The sequence below is a fragment of the Dipodomys ordii genome, unplaced genomic scaffold, assembly GCF_000151885.1.
Source record: "Dipodomys ordii isolate 6190 unplaced genomic scaffold, Dord_2.0 Scaffold32, whole genome shotgun sequence".
Taxonomy (NCBI): Eukaryota; Metazoa; Chordata; class Mammalia; order Rodentia; family Heteromyidae; genus Dipodomys; species Dipodomys ordii.
In genome coordinates this window covers 908,253-920,495 of record NW_012267248.1, presented here as the reverse complement: position 1 = coordinate 920,495, position 12,243 = coordinate 908,253, and the positions used below count along the sequence as shown (strand labels likewise).

Genomic DNA, 12,243 nt, shown 5'->3' with positions numbered 1-12,243 from the left:
TTGGTTTAGAGGGAGGGAGAGGGAAGGAAGATTCCTTTTCCAATTATGTAATAGCCTTTGAGAGCTCCTTCCAGTGGTAGGTGCTAGGAACTTGCAAACAGCAGGACATTTCAAAGTTCATGAGATGTAATCAGGGGTGCAGCATAGTGGTAGAATGTATGCTTTATCTTCCCAAAGCCTTTGTTAGGTTCCATCCCCAGAGCTACAAAAAACTGGAAGTTTAAGATTCCTCTTCTTTCCTTCTTTCCTTCCTTCCTTCCTTCTTTCCTTCCTTCCTTCCTTCTTTCCTTCCTTCCTTCCTTCCTTTTCTTCCTTCCTTCCCCTTTCCTTTTTTATTTCTTTCTCTTTTTTATTTTATGGAGGATCTGGTTATATTGCCTAGGCTTCCCTCAAACTCCTCAACTCAAGCCATCCTCCTAAGTCAGCCTCCAGAGCAGCTGGAACTACAGGTATGTGCCACTATACCCAGCTCCTTTTTCTTAATGACAGAAATCTATCAGAGGAGTGTCACTTTAGATAAATTTTAGTATAATACTTGAAAAGTCATTAGATTCTTTGTTGTTTTTTCCCATTCAGACAGGGACTTAATTTGAATCCCAGGCTGTCCTCAAACTCACAATACTTCTGCCCTAGCCTTCCAGAGTGCCAGGATTATAGCCATGTATATGCCAGCTATAAATTATCCTTCAAAATTCTTATCAGCATGTAATACACTATAAATAATTTATAGTCACTACTAAAGGGGAAATGCTTAATATTTTATGTACAGACAAAATTCTTCAGTTATGAATTATCCATTCTATGAAAAGTAAAAGAAATATATATGTATTTGAAGTTTTATAATATATTCATCTTTTCAAAACAAGCATATTATTTCCAAGAGAAACACCAAAATTAGGAGAAAGCTTTAATTTTCCAACATTAGCTTCTTGAGTGTCACTGTTTACACTGTGTCCCATCTACCCAGCCACGTGAGATCCCACCTCTCCATGTAGCCCTTGGCTCCTCCATTCCTCTTCCAGATGGACTTCTCTACCTCTTGCTGCATACTCTCTGTTTGGCTTATTTGTTAGTGCTGGCAATGGAGCCCAGGGCCTGGCATGCTTTGCAAACCCTGCCAAAAAGTTGGAAAAAAAAACTGGGCTTGGTGCTCCTTTCCCCTCCCTTAATTCCCTTCCTCTCCCTTCATTTCTCTTCCCCCCTCTTCCCTCTCCTCTCATATATGCTCTGGCCAAGCATTTTTCACCCCACACTCACTGACATGGCTCTTATCAAAGGCATTGGCTATTTTCATCTGACCAAATACAGAACAGTGGTCCCTCCTGGGCTCTCACTTCTTATGTGGTATTTGTTTCTACTTTTCACCAGACTTCTTTTCTAATAAAATACCACAAACATCACAGAGCTAAGCCTGAACTCTGGATTTGCTCCCAACTCTGCTTCTCTTGCTTAGTGGAGTTCTTCATAACTCCTTTCCCTTTTCCTCCCACACACCATCCAGTGGCAACCTAGTAACTTCACTAATAACTTTTTTTTTTTTGTCAGTCATGGGCTTGAACTCTGGGCCATAGCACTGTCCCTCAGCTCTTCAGCTCAAGGCTAGCACTCTACCACTTGAGCTACAGCGCCACTTCCAGTTTTCTGGTGGTTTATTGGAGATTGCCTGGGCTGGCTTTGAACCATGATCCTCAGATCTCAGTCTCCTGAGTAGCTGGATTACAGGCCTGAGCCACCAGCACCCAGCAAGAATAACTTCTCAGCCTATCTCAGGATTCTTTGTGGGCTAGCTCTTCATTCAGACAGATGCCATCTTCTCATCTCCCCTTACAGCCATGCAAGTAGTCAAGCCCTACCTCACAAGCACTTTTGGCCCTCAGCACCACAGTGCCCTGTCCCCTGTGCCCAGGTTCCCTCCATAGATCTGCAGCTGCCCAGTATTTATTCCTCTTCCTTTACTGCTGGCTCCCTTCCCTCATGGGCCTGGTATACTGTCATTTCCTGTCTATTTGTCTGACCACTGGACCAGAAGGTCCCTTCATACCACCTCACTGCTCTTTGCCATAAGTGCCACAGCACCTTGCCATCTTCTATCCTCTCAGTGACTTCTATCTGGATTAATTCCCCTATCAGAACACAAGCTCTGCAAAACCAGGAGCTCATCTTTATTCCTCACTAATTTGGGTAATAGGTGCTTACCTCATAACATTCAATGAGCTCATGAAAGAATGATGGAGCTAATGAAGTATCCAGCTTATAACCATGGCTGCAGTTGGAGGGCTCCTCCAGAACCTCTCTTCCCTGCATCTTAGGGTGCTTTCAATTCTGCACACTAAGGAACCTCTTCTTCTGATAGTCTTCAGCCCCCAACTCATGAAGTGCCTTAGAGGGAATCTCTGGTTCTAGATCCTGAGATGAGCAAAAAAGAGGAGAGCAGGTGGGTTGATAAGGGTGTTAGCAGACCAACATAATGACTCTTATTAGTCCAGGAAGGAGATAGTTAACACTTTATGGGTTGCGGAAGAGGGCAGAGATTCAAAAGCCATAATAGTAATAGTGGAAAGATATAGTATAGGTGGATGGGAAGCATATTCATTAGCATAAGCTGCTTTAACATACTAGCACAAGTTGCTGTAACAAAACACCACAGTCCAGGTGTTTTAAATACACATTTATTTCCTTACAATTCTGAAGGTTGGAAGTCTGAGACCAAGATATCATATGGGATGATTTCTCCTGAGACCTCTCTGTTTGGCTTGTTGATGGGATCATTTTGTCCTCATATGGACTTTTACATTGTGTTTATACATCCCTAGTGCCCATCTCTTTTCTTATAAAAACATCTGTCCTGTTGGATCAAGGCCCAGGCTTATGATGTCATTTGATCTTTATTATCAGATAATTATAGTCCCTATCTCCAAATATAATCACATTGTTCAGCCCAGTTTAGTTCATACAGAAAGGAAAGATCAGATGGGAAGCTTCAATAGTAACTTTCCAAATTATATAAACTACAAATGTTTTACTTATTTTGCATATTTATATTATATACCCCACCCACAATCATTTAGAAGGGTAGGTAAGCCTTCTGTCAGTCAAAGACCAGATCCATTGGTTGGTCTGGGGACAGAATTCTTTAATATTCCAATGCATATGAATTTAGTTGTATCAGTCACGGTTGCCAGCGTTAAACAACAGAAACCTTTCTCTAATCCCCATTCCTTCTTGAAAGAGTTTAGGAAGAGTTAAAAACCTATTGGCCTACAGCAGCACCAACATGAAAATCAAGCATGTGCCTAGCAAGATGAGCAAGAAGACTGGAGCCAATGCCTGGCAGCTGCCTGACAATGATATCACTGCCCACTTTGCCGCCTCTTCCTCATGGCTCATCACACAGGCTTCTATCCTTCACACTACACCAAAGCCACTCCTGTCCAAGAAGCTACTTACCTTCTCTACCCTTGACCTCTCAGAGCATAGAAGGATCACACTTATTTCTCAAAGCAACATTACTTTAGAAATCAGACTTCTATTTTCTGGCTCCTTCTTTTAATTCATCTTACTAATTCATCCTCCCTCCACCAACTTTTCAGTGTTTATAATCCCTTTCAAGACTGACTTTGAAGATTAATTTTGTAGCTCTAGCTCTAGATCTTTCCCAGGACCTCTAGATTTCCATGCCCAGCTCAACACCTCTGGTGAGAAATTTTAAAACATATTAAATTTAACACTTTCAAAGTAGTTTCCCCCAAGATTACTCTACCAGTCTTGTCCATTTCAATAACTGGCACTAACTTGACCTAGTTGCTTAATTTACTAATAGTCACTAATACATATATACTTTCATAGAGACAAGATTTTGTTCCAATGTATATGTATGAATTCTTTTTTATGTTACTATAACAAAATACTCAAGGCTGAGCACTTTCTAAAAAGATGCTTAATGGGCTCACAGTTTTGGAGGTTCAAGGACATGAAAACATTATTGTCTCTACCTTAATGAGGGACTTACACGGTTCCATCATAGTGGCAGTCTGGTAAGATGGAGAGATCATATGGAGAGACAGGAAGCCAAAGAGAATCCAAGGGTTCAAACTTTCCTTCATATAACTCATTCTTGGGAGAGGCAACACACAGTCTCATTAGAACTACTAATCCTTTCTGAGGGTACCACCTCCAAGGACCTACCCAGTTCTTACTATGCCCTGCCTCAAAGATCCCACCTCTTCTCTACATTCACACTTTTGAGAAACAAGCCTCCACCACAAAAATCTTTGGAGGACACACAGAAACCATGTTTAAACTATAGTGTGTGTCTATAGACACATAATTTTTTCAATACCCCATTGAAAAGGTCCCAGTACCATCTTCTTTTTACAAATGAACATTAGCAAATTAAATAACATCCAAGTTCACACAGTGAGCAAGGAACAGGTAAGCTTTGAAGGAATGTATACTAGCTCCAAAGCCTGCTTCTATGCTTTACACCATAGTATTTCAATTTTCTTCACCATTCATGTACACATTCCATCAGTAAGTCCCCAGGTGTTCCTCTGCAATCACTTTTCATCTGCCCTATGTCCACTCTGCTGAGCCAGGATCACTGTATACCTAGGTCACTATAATCATACCTAATCCTATGATGCTGCTCCCCTGCCTACCACTTTCAATGTTTCCCTACCATTTCATAATTCCTCCAAATACTTCACCACTCAGCCCGAGGTATGACATGACCCTCACTTTCTTTGCCACATGGATTGCTTTGCTCTTCTACAATTAAGCACATTTGTCTTCGTGGACTTGGTACTTCCTGTCAATCTGTGCTTAGAACCCTCTCATCCTGGAAATCTTCACAATACATTCCATTCAGGTCTCTTCTTGCCCAGTTCCCCCAAATCCTTCATGAAAAATAGGCCTCCATTCTCATCTGGTCCATCTTCATCTCCTTGATTCATTTTTAAATTTTCAAGATTAAATGAATCAGCATTGTGTATTGTGGTAAATAAGTGGTTGTTAACTATTGCTGTCTTCATAGAATATGGGTACCATGTGGAAAAGAAAGAACTTTGCCGTGTTTATGGGTTTATTACTATTCTAAAACTGTTTTAAGTATATAATTAAAACTCAAATATTTATTACGTACATGCATGCATGAATGAATGAGGAACTCAGGAAACCTGCTTTGAATTTCAGGTTTCATATTTCTCTGTTGGGCTTCCTTATCATGTCGATTTATTAGGAAAGATTCTTAGGCATACTGAAGGAAAATACTCAGTGCTTACAAGCTGTGCCCCTGACAGTTCCAGTCAGATATCTGCTTCTTATCCTTGTTCACGCCTAAATAATTTTCCCTCCTAGACAGATGCATTATCCCTTCTTGGTCTTCAAACTTATCACAGGATAAACTAAAAGCACAAGCACAGAATTACAAGGTAACTATGGGCCACGCAGGGCTTTGCAGTACTCCCAACTATGTTTTCTGTCATCTCCTTTTAGCCATGAGAAGCACTCTCTGAAAGAGGCTACATTCACAAGACAGTCAAAGGCATATAACATTTACCATGAACATGCTTCCTTTGCCTGGGATGTTGGTGGCCATCTCTCAGTGAAGGGCGAGGGGGCCTGTGGTTCAGTTTCATAAGCAATCCTGGGTCTGGGTAAACATGCTTGACTGATTAATGATAACAGCTCTTAAAACACCACAGACATTTCCAGAGCCCAGAAGTGTTTATTTTTTATACTAAATTAAATTCATTTTCCCTCTCATTCCCTTTAAGGGGAATGGTGACAAATTTAAATTCAGAGTGGACTGCTCCATTGAAGATGGCCATATGCCACAACCTCTAAATAGGCTATGGTTTAGGTATATGTTTCATTATGAGGGGGATGGGAGGCAGGGGAGTTAGCACTGAAAAGAAGAAAGGAAGTTTTGGATGGGCTCTGGGCTGCTGAAGGATTAGCACTGAACCCTCTGCCTGGCACATGACAGGAACAAGAAATACCTTGTATTTCCCAAATACAGTAATAAGCAAAATCAAGAATAGGCCATTGTATCATAGTTCATAGTTCGTACTTACTTTTAATATAATAGATGCAAATACTAATAAGGGCATTTACTTTGTGCCAAGTACCACAAAGGTGAGAGGTAGAAACAGTATGGCCTCTGGGTACATCAAAAAACTGAAACTTAGGTTAGTTAGTTTTCCAAGTGTAATGCAGGGCAGAACTAGGGACTAAACAGTAGCTGCTGATTCCAAAACCCTTTTTCCATCTCTTATGGAATATCTATCTATACTGCTCTAATCATGAGGGCAACAAGAGGCATCAATTTCGTGGCCATATTTGTGCTAATAAATTATCTCTCAACAAGACTGTACTAGATCAGGTAGTCATAGCACCCTAACCAGTATGTTTTCCCCCATGTTGCCATGACTCTTATCATTCCTAGCAGCTCTATGTAATCCTGTGAGAAAAGAATCTTTCTTCAATGGACTGGGGTCCTTGGAGTCCAAGGACCACAACATCAAGAGTGCCCATTGAATGATAAGCTTTTCAGGAAGTTGTGAATGTAATGGTAAAACATGGAGCTGAAATAAGCAATTGTTTTTTGTGGTAGTGTTGTTGTTGTGTGTATGCCAGTACTAGGGCTTTAATTGAGGAGCTTGCACTCTCACTTGGCCTTTTCACTCAAAGCTGGTGCTCTAGCACTTGAACCACATCTCTACTTCCAGCATTTTATTGGTTAATTGGAGAAAAAGAATGTCTTGCAAACTTTCCTGCTTGGGCTGGCTTTGAACTGTAATCTTCAGATATCAGCATCCTGAGTAGCTCAGATTATAGGTTTTAGCCACCAGTGCCTAGCTAAACAAAATGTTGTAAATTTACTTCATAGGACAATTATATATTTCTTTTACCAATATTTAAAATGTTTTCCTCATGAATGAATTTCAAAGACACATATGGTTACATGGAAAACATAAAGACACAGCACAGTTATAGGCTGTGATTTAAATTTGACTTGCTATTGAGGAAAGGCCCTGACATATATGGTGGCAATTCTTGACAATAATTTTGACCTTTTTTCTATATGGAATCACAGATACATAATTCCTTCACTTCATAAAGTGGACATCTTTCCTACATATGTTGAATGTGAAAGTTCAATGGTATGGTATTTATTGATTTATGATTCAGAAGGTATTTGTTATAAGCTTACTTGTGTCAGGAACTATGCTAGGTTTAAGATAGGTCAGCAAAACACTCTTCTGCCTTTGTTTGGCTTAGTTCTCAGGGTTGAGAATATAGACATAAGTGTAGAAAACATTCTTGTATATAGTTACTGCCTAAATGCCAGAAAAAATGCTATAAGAGTGTATGCCAGGATATAGAGTATAGTGATTTGGAGCAACCTGGTCTCCTCTGAAACAACGAAAGTAAAAAGTTTGCTCCAATGAGAGTGTATGCCAGGATATAGAGTATAGTGATTTGGAGCAACCTGGTCTCCTCTGAAACAACGAAAGTAAAAAGTTTGCTCCAATGAGCTAGTAAGTGGAATTTCATGATAAACAAGCAAAATTATTGGAACTAATGTTTTGTTCTTTATTTATAGGCAAATGAAATACACAAGAAATGAAAAGAAATAACAAAACTACAAACTTTAAAAAAAAACTTTTTTTTTACAATGCTGCGGACTAACCTCAGGGCCCTGTGCATATCAACTATGCATTCTAGCACTGAGTCACACCCACAATTCATGTTCTAAGTTTTCTGAAGCAAAGTCTCTGATAGCAATGAATTTACTGTAAATGGCCATTTTCCCTGCTATCTCAGAATGTCAAATTACCATTTCTTCTTCAAAGAACCCAACCACCATGAAGATTTTGTGTATTCTTAAGGATGAATATACTCTGGACCTTCTTAATTGTTTTCTCATAAGTGTACCACTTTCTAATCTATCTCATAGATCTTTTTTATTATGACTTTTCCATTTGGAACACCTGGCTCTGGTCAGTAATAACTGAAGTGACCAAAGAGAGGAAAGAACATCATCTTAGATTCCTTCTCAGGTATCTAAGATGATGCTTCCAGAATTCTCATATGAAAGCACCTGATGGTATGGGTGAACTTGGCTATTACTGGACAGTGAAGTCCATGGCCTTCCAGGCTTTTGTTTACCCAGTCACAGTCTCCAAAAAGCCCAAGGGACAGAATAGTGAGTGTCTAACCACCAAAACCCTGCTCACCCTTCTAAATCTTAATATAAAAATGTAGGAGCTGGGCACTGGTGGCTCATGCCTGTAATTCTAGCTACTCAGGAGGCTGAGATCTGAGGATCGTGGTTCAAAGCTAGACCGGGCCCCAAAGGTCATGAGACTCTTATCTCCAATAAAACCACTAGAAAACTTGAAGTGGCACTGTGGCTCAAGCAGTAGAGCACTTGCCTTGAACTGAAGAGCACAGGGACAGCACTTAAGCCCAGAGTTCAAGCTCTATGACTGACCAAAAAAAAAAATTAGAATCACTATACTCAGTGGAAGAACACTTGCTTAGTATGTGTGAGGTTATTGGATTAATACTCAACATCAAACAGATGCACAAATTAGGACCTCCATATTTATAATGACCCTGATTTAATAAACAACTATAAAATGTCAGAGGCTTTATATCAATAAAGATTTTTTTCTCTCACTCTTGATACATCCATCATACCTGTGACTTCATCTCATATATTCTATATCCCAGAACCTAGGTTGAATAAGAGGCCTTTTTCTGGAAAATTGAGATGCCTTGAAAGAGGGGAAATGATGCCTTGGTTCACTTCTTTCCTATTACATTGTCTAAACAAGCCTACATTCAAAGCTGACATCAAGAAGATTCAGAGAGAAAACCCAGTCAGAGCAGCAGTAATTATTTCTCTAACAATTTTATCCATCATAATGTGCCAGAACAATGTGGTTATTAATGCAATCTACAAAGTATGCTACACAGACAAGTTTTACTAAAACCATGGTCATGTCAATCAGCTTATTCTCAGTCTTGACTTTTTCATCAATAAAATCAGAGATTTGGTCTACAGTATATCAGTCTCTTCCAGCTATAACTTGGGGACTGAAGCTTTGTGTTGTGGTTATTTATTTTGGAATCTTATCGTAAGGCCAAGTGCCAGTTTCATTTCTACATTTCCCAGAAACCTTACCAAGTATGGCACTTAGACACATTTGTTGAATACATAAGTTAAATCCTATGAATAACTTAGACTTTAATGTGAATTCATTGGATAATTTCTTGGAAGCAGGTAAGATAGATGGTATGTGCTAACAAAAACTGAGAAGTAAGGACATAGACATGAAGAAGAAAGAAGAAAAGAAGATGAGAGAGAAAGGCCTTAGATTGTAGCAGAAGCAAGTAGGAGAAAGATGGGGAGGATTTCCCTAAGTCATTTTTTCTCAGGTCTACCCTGTGATAATATACTCTGATCCTGCTCAATTCCTTGTGGTTCCAATTTACATTACCCAAGAAAGTAAAGCCATGTATATTTTGAAACTATGCAAATGGATTAAAAGGCTTTTCAATTGCCATATTCTTTGTTCTGTGTAGAGAAACTGGGAAAGGAACATGCTCACAAATTGTTGGAATTCAATTATAGGAAATGCTGCAGTTCTGTACAAAAATGAAATCTCTGATTTTACTGTGAAAAGGAAATGATATCTTTTCTGACCTAAAAATAAGTTGTTTTGCCAAGAAAATACTGTTAACCAGAAGAAACCAGCTAAAAGGAAATATACAATGACTGCTTTTGTTTCCATTCATTCTATAAGCATTTAAAAATCCAAATCTCTTGTTAATGGCACACAGCATAGTTTTTAAAATAATTACAAAGCACAATTTGAATTTTATATTTAATATTTAGTTGAAGCGACAGATCCGTATCTTCGTTTCCACACCATTTCTTTTGTCTACACATTGTGATTGTAGCTTAGAGATTACTTGTGAGCAAGCCTTCCTTCCTTCCTTCCTTCCGTCCTTCCTTCCTTCCTTCCTTCCTGACTTCTATTCTTCCTTACTTCTTTCTTTCCTTCCTTGCACCAGTATTGGGATTTTAACTCAAGGCCTTGGATTTTTTGTTCAATACTGGTGCTCTGCCACTTAAGCCACACTTCCACTTCTGACTTTTTAATGGTTAATTGGAGATAAAAAGTCTCCTGGACTTATTTCTGCCTGTGCTCACTTTGAACTATGTTCCTCAGATCTTGGTTTCCTGAGTAGCTAAGATTATATGCATAAGTTACCAGCACCTGGCTTCAGAGTTTTGTTTTTTTTCTTACCTCATAGTAACTACTCAATTATTTCATGTCTTGGTTGTAAGAATAATCAAAATGTGTACAATTGCTTTTGATTTACCAGTACAATATGAAGGGGATCAACAAATGTAGCCTAGTTTTAAAACAATCAGGCCTATGATACAGATAAATTGCATCCCAAATGACAATAACCAGGGCTTCTGTTCTGCAAATGGAAAGACCAAAACCTTTTCTTTCTCCCTTTCTCTGTTAACCAACTTCAACATAATGAAACAAGAAATCCCAAAGGCCACAGCAGTGAGGATCTAAGAAGCAGAAAGCAAGTCAGAGAATGAGAAAGAGGAGTCATTATAAGCACAGGGTCCCAAAGGCTCATTATAGTTTTCTTTCATTTTCGATTTTCAAGTACCATCTTTAGACTAGTAATTTGAACATTCCAGAGAAATACAATCAAGTAAGGAGTTTCTAAAATAGTCTTGCCTTCCTCAAGAATCTTATTCTTACACTTCTTGCTAGTTCGAACAGGACTAGAGCTCACGTGGGCTTTAGATATATATTGCCTGTGCTTCTTTTCCTCATGACAGGGGATTCCTTGGCCAGCTGGGGAATATTAGCAAGTAATTGCCACTGAGTAGCAAATAATAGGGTTCTTAGGCCTTACCTTAGAAATCAAAAGTACTTTATAATTTTCTTCAGCTGACCAGAACCTCATTGTTTCAGATGGCTGACACTCTGCATGCAGGGACACTGAAACTGTTTGCTAAGTTATGCCATAGAATAGGAAATGACAGCCCAATGTTCAGGTGTTAACTTCACCACAAAGCAACCAAGGGTTGAAGTTTCACAGGACCCTGGATCACAGCAGAAGCTGAGTGGGACTCAGGAAGCCTGCCTTAGCTGTTAGTGTGCAGTTTTCCTTGGAGATGGGCCATCCTCACACTGGGCCTGCCTGCCCTCCCGGCCTTCCTGTCCCTGCTCTCCATTCCTAACTGGCCTAGGGCGCCTTGGATGGATCTCTTGCCATTTCCTGCATTCTGCAGGAGCACTAATTGAAAATTTGGGTGGCCTTGCTTATTTATTTTCCAGGAATGCAGTGGGTTATTTTCATGGCATTTTCTCAGCAGTGCAGTGTTTCAAACTACAACAATGAGAAGAAAAATACAGTCTCTGTCAGCATGCAGACACACAGCAGAACACTGCACCAAGCTTTGACTTTGGAGTCCTCAGTCTATAAATTGCAACTAAATATAAGCCACTGGACATGGCTACTTCTTTCATGAAATTAAAGAGAAGTTACTTCCTCATAGAAAAGGAGCAAATACAGTGCTATGTTCAATCACTATGACAAGTAAAAGATAAATAGGAGAACTGAAGAATTCTGAAACAATTCAATAATCAATTCCTTTTTCTGAATCTTTATACAATGGACTAATTTTCTGCCCAGTTAGTATTTTTTAGAAAGCTACAAAAATAAAGCTTATTTCACTATACCGTAGCTCTGGAGTTATATACAAGTAACAGAATGCATATGGGGCATAAGGGTTTTTCTTTAGGAATATGTGAGCTAACAGTGAACTTCTAATTTTCTCAAGATGCTAACCCATGTTGTTCTAATAATCTGTCATGACTGTAAATTTAGTATGCCCAACATGCAAAGAGGACTCTATTTCAATGCACTTATATAAAAACATAATTTTGGCAAAAAATAGATTTATACACTTGGCTTAGAGTATTCATACTTTAGAAAGGACTTTTGATTTCACCCTAGATGTGTGCACCTTTGATTTCTAAACTAAAAAAATGCTGAGAAAAAAAATGACAATTGACACATTTTGTGTGAAATATGTTAAAAAAATTTTAGAGTGTCTGAAATATTTACATGTGTTTAAAAGATTTAATTGCCAAAGATGATTATTTTAATTGAATTAATTTTATTGAAAGAGTA

At 38.9% G+C, this 12,243-nt stretch overlaps 1 long non-coding RNA gene across 1 annotated transcript; it reads right to left on the bottom strand.

Moving 5' to 3' along the window:
* Positions 1-907: 907 nt before the first annotated feature.
* Positions 908-11,046, bottom strand: LOC105985952. The gene is made up of 3 exons (XR_001175084.1): positions 10,960-11,046; positions 2,197-2,406; positions 908-1,114 (listed from the first exon to the last, which is right to left on the bottom strand). It is a non-coding gene; the product is annotated as an uncharacterized LOC105985952 (long non-coding RNA).
* Positions 11,047-12,243: the final 1,197 nt, after the last annotated feature.